Source organism: Cynara cardunculus (assembly GCF_001531365.2).
Source record: "Cynara cardunculus var. scolymus isolate 2C chromosome LG 6, CcrdV1, whole genome shotgun sequence".
Taxonomy (NCBI): domain Eukaryota; kingdom Viridiplantae; phylum Streptophyta; class Magnoliopsida; order Asterales; family Asteraceae; genus Cynara; species Cynara cardunculus.
In genome coordinates, this window is record NC_037533.1 from 9,038,116 (window position 1) to 9,050,174 (window position 12,059).

A 12,059-nucleotide genomic window follows, 5' to 3' on the forward strand; every position below is an offset into this window, starting at 1 on the left:
GTACCTGTAAATTCATAATTACACTGGCCAGATGTAATTAAAATTTACCTTACACACTGTTCTTTCTGCCCATCATATTTATTTCCAATGGAGCTAACTATGTCCGGGACCCTTAACATGAAATAAAACAGTTTAAATCTAGGTATCATGCTGTTAAATACCTAAATCCCTTAAAATCAGGCTCTGATACCACTTTCTATAACACCCCATAACATAYATTGCATGTAACATGTACTTCATACAAAAGAAATGCATGTTTAAATCCCATATTGGTCCCTTAATACAAGAATCTACCAGTATAAAATACATCGTCCAAAAATTCAAAATACAAATTCTTGTACTAATCCAGTTACATTTGCCAAAACTATACAAATCATCAGCCACTCTTCATGTAGATAAACATATAAGAAAATTATTATATTTTTCCCTTTCCCTTATCATCAACACTTCCTGCAATACATATTTGAAATCATAAACCGAGGGTTAGACCGAAAGGTCTAGTGAGTTACCCCATTTATGTCATTGCAGGATGATAATCACCAAAACTTTTAAATAAAACAACTTCTCATATATATAACAAATATATGAACAAGTGAGAACACAATATTAATACCTTTCACCTATCAGGCCAATAATCTTTGCTTGCAAATAATACATCAACTCTAAACAGGTTTATTTTAACCAAACTAACATAGTGCCACTTTTAAACCTTTTCTATTCAAACAAGGTTTATACAAAGCTTAAGGCCAAACCCGTTATCCCCTTCTCTATAACATTCAAACTATGATTTCCAATAAGAACCCTGATCCTAAATCTTTAAATCACAAAGAAATAAAGATTCCAGATCACAATAATCTTAAGGGATATTATAGTAAGAGTTATATTATATACCACACACATACAATTGCCACCCTTATATCCAAATATACATCTCTCCTTGATATGCCACCCTTATCCCATGGTACACCTCTCCTTGATATGTCACCCTTATCCCATGGTACGCCTCTCCTTAATATGCCACCCTTATTTCTTCATCAAAATATTTCACGAAACAATTCCATATAGAATTAGACCGCAGTCAATGAAATTATTATTATCAGTTCAAAAATCATCGTTTTCAAAATTCTCCTTTTTTATATATAAGAATAATTATATATAAACCATAAATATGTCAAAATACAAATTCGGTCAAAATAGACTTGGCCGGACTTCATCTCCGGTCAAGTCTTGTCTGATTTACCAAATCCGGACAACAAATCGCCCARGGCTTGTCTGATTTACCATTAATCCGGTCAACCTTGTCTCGATAACAAATCCGGACAACACTTCACATGGTTTGTCCGATTTACCAATCCGGACAACCCATATTTCAAGGTTTTGTCCGATTAAAAATAAATTGGTCACCATTTAGTTGTATTCCTAATTCTCCGTTCAAAATATCCGAACAACCTCACCAAGCGATTTATCTATAATCCGCTCAAGTCTTATCCGGTTTAGGGCTTAAATCGCCCAACCCTTGTCCGGTTTAAGACTAAACCGCTTGACTCTTGGCAGSTTTAAGTCTAATCCGGACAACACCTCAATGGTTATCTTTCAAATCAGATGAAAAAGCTACACAATCAATTATACAACTATAAACAGTTTAAAAGCAATTTAAACCACTCACCTTAAATCTTTTTGAAACCACACACTTGAAATCAATTTGATCTTCAATCCCAGGAATAATCCGGTCAAGTCTCTTTCTCTCTTTAAATCGCTCAATAAAGGTCTAAAAATAGCAAGAATAGTGCAATGGAGGCTTAACCTCCCTTTTATACCCTTCCTAAACAGGAAGGTGGCTACTTCATGTGTATCCAACTTCTCATGCATGCATACAATCACACATATATATGCATAATCATGCGCATATCTAATTATGCACATACACACATATTTTTCAATTATATGCTTTTCATCTTATGCATATAATTTCACATACTAGCATGATCAAATATAACAATTTATCATGCTGTCACATAAATATTCAACAAATAATCACAAACTAATTACCTTAGGTGATAATTAGGATCTAGTTATCATAATTATTAACACTAAAATCTACAGATATCTAGCCAAACTCGAAGATCTGAAAGAACGGCTCGACTAGAGTTTGAGGAAAGGGAGGAATCACCCGTTAACCTTCCGACTAGCACATCAAGAAATAGAGGTCGGGGAAGACCAAGGGGTCAAGGCAGAGGGAGAAGTCAGTCTCAAGGAAAGGGTTGGACTAAAGTTCATTCTGAACATGAAGAATCCCATTCTAGGAATGTTCAGGAAAGATCGGTACCACACCTGGAATATGTAACCAGGGATATGTTGGCAGAGGAAATGGGAAAGTTACAGGAAACTCTGACATCCATTATGGGAATACCGGCTAGGGTGGAAACAGAGAGAGTAGAAGTTCATCTCTTGGTACCAGTTACTCATAACAAGGAAGGAGATATTAAGATGTTTTTATCATGTAAGCCACCAACCTTTTCTAGGGAAAGGGATCCAGTGAAAGCTATGTGTTGGATGAAGGAAATGGAATATGTGTTCAACACCATTCGGTGTCCGGAAACAGATAAAGTTCTATTTGCTGTTTCAGTATTGAAATCAAATGTTTTGTTCTGGTGGGAAGTTGAATCATTGGCCAGCACGGATGTTTTACAAACATTATCTTGGACAGAATTTGTAGACCGATTCAAGAATCAGTTTTGTCCTAAGACAACAGTGAGACAAATGGAAGAAGATTTCTTGAAATTAGAACAAGGAAATGGAACAGTTCAGGGTATACCAAGAAATTCATTGAATACTTTCGATTTGCTGAGCACTATGTTTCATCAGAATCTAGGAAAATAGAAAGGTACATATGGAGATTTGTAATTGCTATGAACCCCAATACCTTTTCATTAAATGTGGATGCGGCCAAAGTAATGAAACGAAATAAGAATCGGCAAATAGAGGGTAAGGTTGTGGAAAAGTGAAGATGGGAAGGGCCTTTATCTAATTTTCTAGGGCCAAAAGCGGTAAGATATGATAACAGATCTAAGCAGAAGATAGGTGAGAAAGTCTGCTCATAATATCGATAGGTTCATCAGGGTGAGTGCAAGATGGACCCAAGGAAATGCTACAAGTGTGGTGAAGTGGGCCATTTGTCAAGAAGTTACCCAGCTAACAGAAAGTGTTTTAATTGCAATTCTCCGGATCATATTCAACCAAACTATCTGTTGTTAAGAACTCCATAACTAACAATGGAAAGTAATGCGTCGGGTACTCGGGGAAGACCTACTGTGAATAGAGGAGGGCAAGGAGAGGCATGAGGACGATCCTTTCAGTTGACAAAGAATGAGGCAGAGGCATCACTAGAGGTAGTAATAGGTACATTCCTTCTGAATTCTAACATGTTAAGGTGTTATTTGACTCTTGTGCAAACTTTTCGTTTGTATCACGATTGTTTGCTCAAATTGCATGTTTGAATTATGTGTTACTTGATGACAAATTAGTAGTTGATACTACTAATAGTCAGGAAACTGTTACTAGTGTATTCAATAACTGTATTATTATTGTTGAGGGTTGTGAGCTACCGATTCGGTTATTTCCTATGCTGATGAAGGAATTTGATGTAGTGGTGGGTATGGGCTGGTTGGCAAAGTATCAGGCTAGTATTGTTTGCAATAAGAAAATGATCAGAATCACTTTGTCAGACCAAGGAACAATTGTTATCTATGGTGATATTCTTATATACTCTAAGACCGAAGAGGAACACGCAGAACATCTTCGTTTGATATTGGAATTGCTGAAAAGAGAAAAGTTATATGCAAAATTATCTAAGTGTGAGTTCTTGTTAAGGGAAGTTTAGTTTCTGGGTCATGGCATATCCGAAGCTGGGGTGAAGGTGGATCTAGTTAAAATAGAAGCAGTTGCAAAGTGGGAAGCTCCGAAAACTCCTTCTGAAGTCCGAAGCTTTTTGTGATTGGCAGGCTATTATCGTAAGTTCATTCAGGATTTCTCTAAGATAGCCGTACCATTGACCAAATTGACTTGGAAGAACGTCAAATTTCAGTGGGAGGAAGAACAACAAAAGGATTTCCAAATATTAAAAGATCATCTCTGCAGTGCACCTGTGTTGACCCTACCTGATGGATCTGAAGATTTTGTGGTATACAGTGATGCTTCAAAGTTGGGATTGGGATATGTTTTGATGCAGAGAGGAAAGGTAATTTCTTATGCGTCAAGGCAATTGAAAGATCATGAAAAGCAGTATCCAACTCATGATATGGAATTAGCTGCAGTGGTGTTCGCTTTGAAAATCTGGAGACATTATCTTTTGGGGACAAAGTACCAAATCTATACTAATCATAAGAGTCTACAGCATTTGTTCAGCCAGAAAGAATTAAATATGCGGCAGCATCGGTAAATTGAACTTGTAAATTATTATGATTGTGAGATCCTTTACCACCCGGGAAAAGCCAACGTGGTAGCTGACGCTCTGAGCAGAAAAGAAAAGAGTGGAACTATTAAAGCTGTGGCAATGAAAATAAGTTTAGTTCCTAATATCCATAAAGAAATTCTGAGATGTCAGAAAGAGGCCATAAAAGAAGAATTTGTTAAAATAGAAAAGTTGGGTAAGATGATTCCAACTCTGGAACTGAACAAAGGACTTATGTGTTTTCAAGGGCGAATCTGGGTATTGTTTTGGAGATATCCAGAGCACTATACTAAATGAAAGCTATAAGTCCCGGTACTCTATTCATCCAGGTACCAATAAGATGTACAGGGATTTGAAATCTTTTTATTGGTGGCCCAGATTGAAGAGGGACATAGCCAGATATGTGGAATAGTGTCTAACATGTCTACAGGTTATGTGATAACAAGGTCCTGATTATTACCCAAGGTATTTATTATGTAAATTAATTGTTTATATGGATACATGCTTACATGGATTAATTACGTAAGTATGTATATTTCACACATGAGGTATATGCATAATGTTAATGTGCATGTGTGTGCATGGGTTTACGTACATATATGTATGGTTTTATTATGCATGCATGTGGGAGTAAGGAGACCTACTTTCCAAATGGGGAAAATATAAATATAAAGTTTTAGTAAAGAGGCTTCTTCTTGCCTCATTTGGAAAGTTTTGGAAATTTTGAGAGAAGAGTTGTCCGGAGAGCTAGTGTTTATTGAATTGGTCTTTGCATTTCTTATCTTGCTCAAAACAGAGTTTTTGCATAAATGTGAGTGATTTCTAAACCTCTTTGTATAAAATTTGTACTAGTTTTTATTGAATGTTACATATAAATTGAAAAGAAATCAGTTATTCGCTTAAGGGTTTTATCCGGACAAAGGTTGACTGGATTAAGTCTAAACCGGACAAAGCTTGTCCGGGTTACTATTCTTAAACAATAAGAGTCATCCAATTTATTCATAAATCGCTTAAGCATTGTGCGATTTAGGGTGTTAGTGAGAATTTTGAATTATGTAAACCGTTCAAAGGTTTTGAACGGAGAACTATGAATACAACCAAGTATTGAGCGGTTTAGCCTTAAATCGCCTAAGGGTCATGCGGATTAGCTGTAAACTGATCACGTATTGAGTGGTTTAGTCTTAAACCGATCATGTGTTGTCCGGATTGTTTTAAATCGGACACAGTCTTGTGATTTAGCCTTAACTCGACTATGAGTTGTCCAGATTAGTAAATCGGACAAAAAGGACAAGTGTTGTCCGGATTGTATATCCAGATAACTTGTCTGGATAGATTATATTTGATAAATTTTAAGTGTTTAATATTCTAGGCATTTATATAATTTAAAATGTCTATTATTGGGTTTGAGTATGGATTTATAAATGGGGTATTTTATATCTTTGGTTACAATATTGTTTCATATTGAGAATGTTGAATTTTTAAGTAGATGTGCTTTAGTAATAGAACTGATGTTCGTGAGTTTATTCTTTTATATATTATTAAGAACAATATCATTGGATTGTATTACAAATGTTTCTGAGCAAAATTATTTTATTATATTTTGGTGTTTATCACCCTGCATTTGCAAAGAAAGGATTTACTCAGTAGACCTTTCAGGTCTAATCCTCATTTTCAGTTTTAAAATTATGCAATGCAGAAATGGCCGGGGTCCAGGGATATTAAAGGGAAAGGGAAAATATGATTATTTTTCTACTTTGTTATCTGCTTTTGAAGATACATATTGTATTACATATGATAGATAGTACATGATTTGTTTTGGAAATTTTTATATGTAAATTTTGTACATATAGGAAATCCTTGTACTAGTGGGACCTTTTGATGTAAACTATATTTCTATGTAATAAAATATGTGTTATGTGCAAATGTGGAGTTTGGGGGTGTTACAGTAGTGGTATTAGAGCATTAGTTTAAGAGATTTAGGTATTCAAAGCATGATGCCTTGACTAAACTGTCATTTGCATGTTAAGAGTCCCAGACATTATTTAGTATCACTGGGAATAAAATATAATGGGTTAAAGAGGGCAGTATGTAAGGTGAATTTGAATTACAAATGGCCAATGTAATTATGAATTTATAGGTACATACCTATACTCGGATACCATATTATATTTAGGAATATGAATACGTGATATTTAATATTAAATATCTACAGATGTCTAGTCGATCACGAAGATCAGAGAGAACTGCCCGCCCAACATCTGAAGAAATGGAGGAAACACCCGTTAATTCACCAACCTATACTTCAAGGATAAGAGGACGTGGAAGGGGAGGGGTAGAGGTCGAGGAAGAAGTCAAATTCCTGAGAGGAGTTAGGCTGAGATTTGCCCTGATCAAGGGGAATCTATTTATGGGAATGCTCAAYAGGAACAGAGGCAGCAATCAGAGTTTATAACTAGGAACGATCTAGCAGAAGAAATGGGAAAACTGAGGGAAACTCTGATATCCATTATGGGACTGCCAACTAGAATAGAAACCGAGCGAGTTGGAATTAATCCTCCAGCTCCTTCTGTAGGCAACAATACTCTGGGAGGGGATATAAAGATGTTTCTACATCCAACTTTTTCAGGAGAAAGAGATCCAATCAAAGCAATGTGCTGGATAAAATAGATTGAATCAATATTCAACACCAGTAGATGTTCTGAAGAAAATAAGGTTAAATTTGCAGTATCTATGCTTAAATCTAATGCCTTATATTGGTGGGATGTGGAGTCCTCGGCACAACCAAATATACTGCAAACCATGTCTTGGGAAGAATTTGTGAATAAATTCAAAACAAAATTTGTCCTACGACAACAGTAAGGCAAATGTAAGAGAATTTTCTAAAACTGGGGCAAGAGAATAGATCTGTACGGGATTATACCGAGAAATTTATCGAGTTATCCCGTTTTGCTGAACATTACGTGTCTTCCGAATCCCGAAAGGTAGAAACATATATTTGGGGTCTGAAACCTTCTATTCGGGAGTTCGTGATTGCTATGAACCCTAAAACTTTCTCTTTAGCTGTGAATGCTGCTAAAATTACTGAAAGAAATAAGAATCGGCAAGGTGAAGAGAAAATAATAGAGAAAAGAAAGTGAGAGGGGTCTTCAGTCAGTTTTCAAAGACCCAAGTTTATTAATTCAGATAACCGTGCTCCACAGTCACTACCTGTTGGGACTTGTCCACGGTGTCAGCAGGTGCATCAAGGGAATTGTCCACCTGAACCAAAGAGATGCTATCGTTGTGGGGAGGGAGGGCATTTGTCAAGGGACTGCACTACACCCAAAAGATGTTTTCAGTGCAATTCACTTGACCATATCCGACCGAATTGTCCATAATTGAGAGCTCATTGTCTGATAATGGGAGGAAATGCTCCCAGTAACCGTGGAAGCCTAGTGCACCGAGGGGAGGCCAGAGTGGAGCCAGAGGCAGATCGTTTCAAAAGACAAAGAATGAAGCAKAAGCAACCCTATATGTGGCCACAAGTACCTTTCTTCTGAATTCTATACGTGCCAAGGTGTTGTTTGATTCTGGTGCAAAATTTTCATTTATATCACCATCATTTGCTCAATCTGCATGTTTGAATTTTGTGCTACTTGATGACAAATTAGTAGTTGACACTGCTAATAGTCAAGAATCTGTTACTAGAGTATTCAATAAGTGTACTATTGTTATTGAGGGGTGTGAGTTCCCGATTCGACTGTTTCCTATGCCAATGAAAGATTTAGATGTAGTGGTGGGTATGGACTGGTTAGCAGAGCATCAGGCCAGTATTGTTTGTAATAAGAAGATGATCAGAATTATACTACYAGATCAAGGAATAGTTATTATTTATGGTGATCATCGAGATCATCATATTAATTTATTATTAGTAATAAAAGCCCGAAAGTCTATTCGGAAAGGATGCCAGGGGTGTTTAGCATATGTTATTGATGCAAAGAAAGAAAAAGGGAAGCAGGAATTGATTCTAATCATTAATGAATACCCAGAAGTCTTTCTAGAGGATTTGTCTGGGTTACCGCCAGATCGAGTCATTGAATATCGAATTGTTCTTATACCTGGAGCAGCACCAGTAGCTAAGGCACCGTATAGATTGGCTCTTTCGGAGTTGAAAGAGTTGGTTACTCAGTTGAAGGATCTGACTGATAAAGGATTCATTAGACCCAATATTTCACCTTGGGGTGCTCCGGTCTTGTTTGTTAAGAAGAAAGATGGATCTATGCGAATGTGTATACACTATCAAGAATTGAATAAATTAACCATCAAAAACAAGTACCCTCTGCCAACGATTGATGACTTGTTTGATCAACTGGTAGGAGCAAGTTATTTCTCCAAAATTAATTTAAGGTTTGGGTATCATCAGCTTAAATTCAGGGAAGAAGAAGTTGCTACAACAGCTTTTCGAACCAGATACGGGCATCATGAATTTCTAGTTATGTCATTCGGCTTAACTAATGCGTCTGCAGATTTTATGGATTTAATGAATAGGGTATGTAAAGAATACTTTGATAAATATGTCATTGTATTTATCGATGATATTCTTATATACTCTAAAACCGAAGAAGAACATGCGGAACATCTTCGCTTGATACTGGAATTGTTAAAAAGAGAGAGAAATTGTATGCCAAGTTGCCCAAGTGTGAGTTCTGGTTAAGGAAAATTCAATTCTTGGGTCACGTTATCTCAGAAGCAGGGGTAAAAGTAGATCCAGCAAAAATAGAAGCAGTTGAAAAATGGGAAACTCCAAAAACCCCTTCTGAAATCCGAAGCTTTTTGGGACTGGCAGGCTACTACCGTAAATTTATTCAGGACTTTTCTAAAATAGCCGTGTCATTGAACAAATTGACTTAGAAAAATGTTAAGTTTCAGTTGGAAAGAGAACAGCAAGAAGCTTTCCAACTATTAAAGGATCACCTCTGTAGTGCGCCGGTGTTAACCCTACCTGATGGATCCGAAAATTTTGTTGTATACAGTGATGCTTCAAAGTTAGGGTTGGGATGTGTTTTGATGCAGAGAGAAAAAGGGATTTCTTATGCATCAAGATAATTGAAGGATCATGAGAAGCAGTATCTAACTCATGATATGGAGTTAGCCGCGGTAGTATTCGCTCTAAAAATCTGGAGGCATTATCTTCTTGGAACAAGGTGCCAGATTTATACAGATCACAAGAGGCTACAACATCTGTTCAACCAGAAAGATTTAGACATGCGACAGCGTCGGTGGATTGAACTTGTTAATAATTATGATTATGAAATCCTTTACCACCCAGGAAAAGCCAACGTGGTAGCTGATGCTTTAAGTAGAAAAGAAAGGAGCGGGACTATTAAAACTGTGGCAATGAGAATAAGTTTAGTCTCTCATATCCCTAAAGAAATTCTGAGATGTCAGAAGGAAGTTATGAAAGAAGATCTTATCAAGTCAGAAAGGTTCGGGGATATCCGAAAAGTAATTTTTAATGAAAGCCATAAATCCCGACACTCTATTCATCCAGGTACCAATAAGATGTACCAAGACTTGAAACCTTTTTATTGGTGGCCTGGATTGAAGAGAGACATAGCTAGATATGTGGAACAGTGTCTGACATGTTTACAGGTTAAGATTGAACATCAGAAGCCATATGGAAGTCTTCAATCTTTAGAGATACCTGTATGGAAATGAGATCACATTACAATGGATTTCATCATGAAGTTACCTCAAACTCCAAAGGGGTATGACGTGATCTGGGTAATTGTTGATCGTCTGTCTAAATCTGTGCATTTTCTACCAATAAGAGAGAAATACTAATTAGAAAAGCTAGCACAGATTTACATCAAAGAAATTGTGACCAGACACGGTGTTCCATTATCTATTATTTTTGATAGAGATAGTCAGTTTACTTCAAAGTTCTGGGGAGGATTGTAGAAAGCTTCGGGATTTGAAATGCGACTTAGTATAGCTCACCATCCACAGACTGACGGGCAGAATGAAAGAACTATCCAGACTCTCGAAGACATGTTGACAAGTTGTATTATTGACTTTGGGGGATCGTGGGAAGATCATTTGCCACTAATAGAGTTTGCGTATAACAACAATTATCATTCCAGCATCCAAGCGGCATCATATGAAGTATGGTATGGACGTAAATGTAGAACGCCGTTGTGTTGGAACGAGGTGGGTGAGAGGTAGTTAACGGGTCCAAATAGTCCAAGAAACTTCAGATAAGATTGAACATATCCGAGAAAGAATCAAAACCAGCACAAGATCGCCAGAAAAGTAATGCTGATAATCGTCGAAATGCGATTGAATTTTGTGTAGGTGATTTTGTGATGTTAAAAGTTTCTCCATGGAAGGGTGTCATTAGATTTGGGAAGAAGGGTAAGCTCAGTCCGAGATATGTTGGACCATTCAAGATAAGTAAAAGTTTCGCCATGGAAGGGTGTCATCAGATTTCGCCATAGAGGAACTAGTGATTTGTTAACTGGGTGAGAGGCATAACCAATAATGGTTAGCCCAGTATTGTCAAGGGTGGTAATGTAGGCACTCAACAGAAATTGGGTTAGATAAGTTTCTGGTGTGGGTCGAGTAGCAGATAAAGCGTAAAAAAGGGGGTGGTTCCTTAGTATTTCCATTAAAGGGAAGGTGTTATCGAGAAATCCTGAGGGGACGAAGAAGTAGTTATTCGGCTTCTTCACAAGGACAATCTTTTCGTACTTGTTTTGCACGAATGACAGGGCGTGTGAAGTTAGGGCTTGAGCTAGGGTGACCTCGTTATCGCTGGATACATTAGCAGACTGGGCTGAGGCACTTGAAGACGACATTATTGCAGGTAAGCTTTGAGAGAGTTGCAGGTTGCAGGTTCGCTGTGTGTATATGAGAGTTTGAGAGCGTAAGGTTTTAATTTAGGGGGAAGGAGGGTATTTATAGGTAAGGAATTTTAAAATTGAACCGTCTGCTGTACGAAAGGTCGTGTGATGAGTGGATTTGGGTGAAACGGTTCAAAAAAGTATGACACGCCGTATTGGGAAGATGCGCGATTGATGACGTGCGCTTCCTTTTACTGACATGCGCGTGTTTGTTCTTACCCTTATCCATAGAACTACGCGCACCATATCAATAGACAAGAACTATTAACAGAGTTCTGTCAGAGGCCTAAGGGTTACAAAGCCTCTGTGATATGTGTCGGGTCTTCTTATAAATGTTACACCTTTTTACCTAAACGGTTTTAGAAAATCCACAGAGAGATGAGTATTTGCTCAGCTCAACTCACAGAGCCTCTGTTAGAAGCGCCAGAGGTTCTGATGAGATTACCTCTGAGAACGAAATACTTCAAACGTTTTTGAACCTTCTGTGGTTTTATTTTTGAAAAACACTCCCCCTCTGAGCCAGCTTCCTTGGCTCCCCCCTTAATAGAAACCATTTGAAAATCCTTAAGAAGAAGTGTCCACAGAAGATTCGTTCAAAGAGCCTCTGTAAGGAGTCACAGAGGTTCTGTGAAAAGACTTCTGTGAGCTAAAACATTTTATTCTTCAAGAGGTTTTATCTTTTTAAAACACAAACTCCCCCTTGAACCATGCAAGGCTTTGCTTGGTTA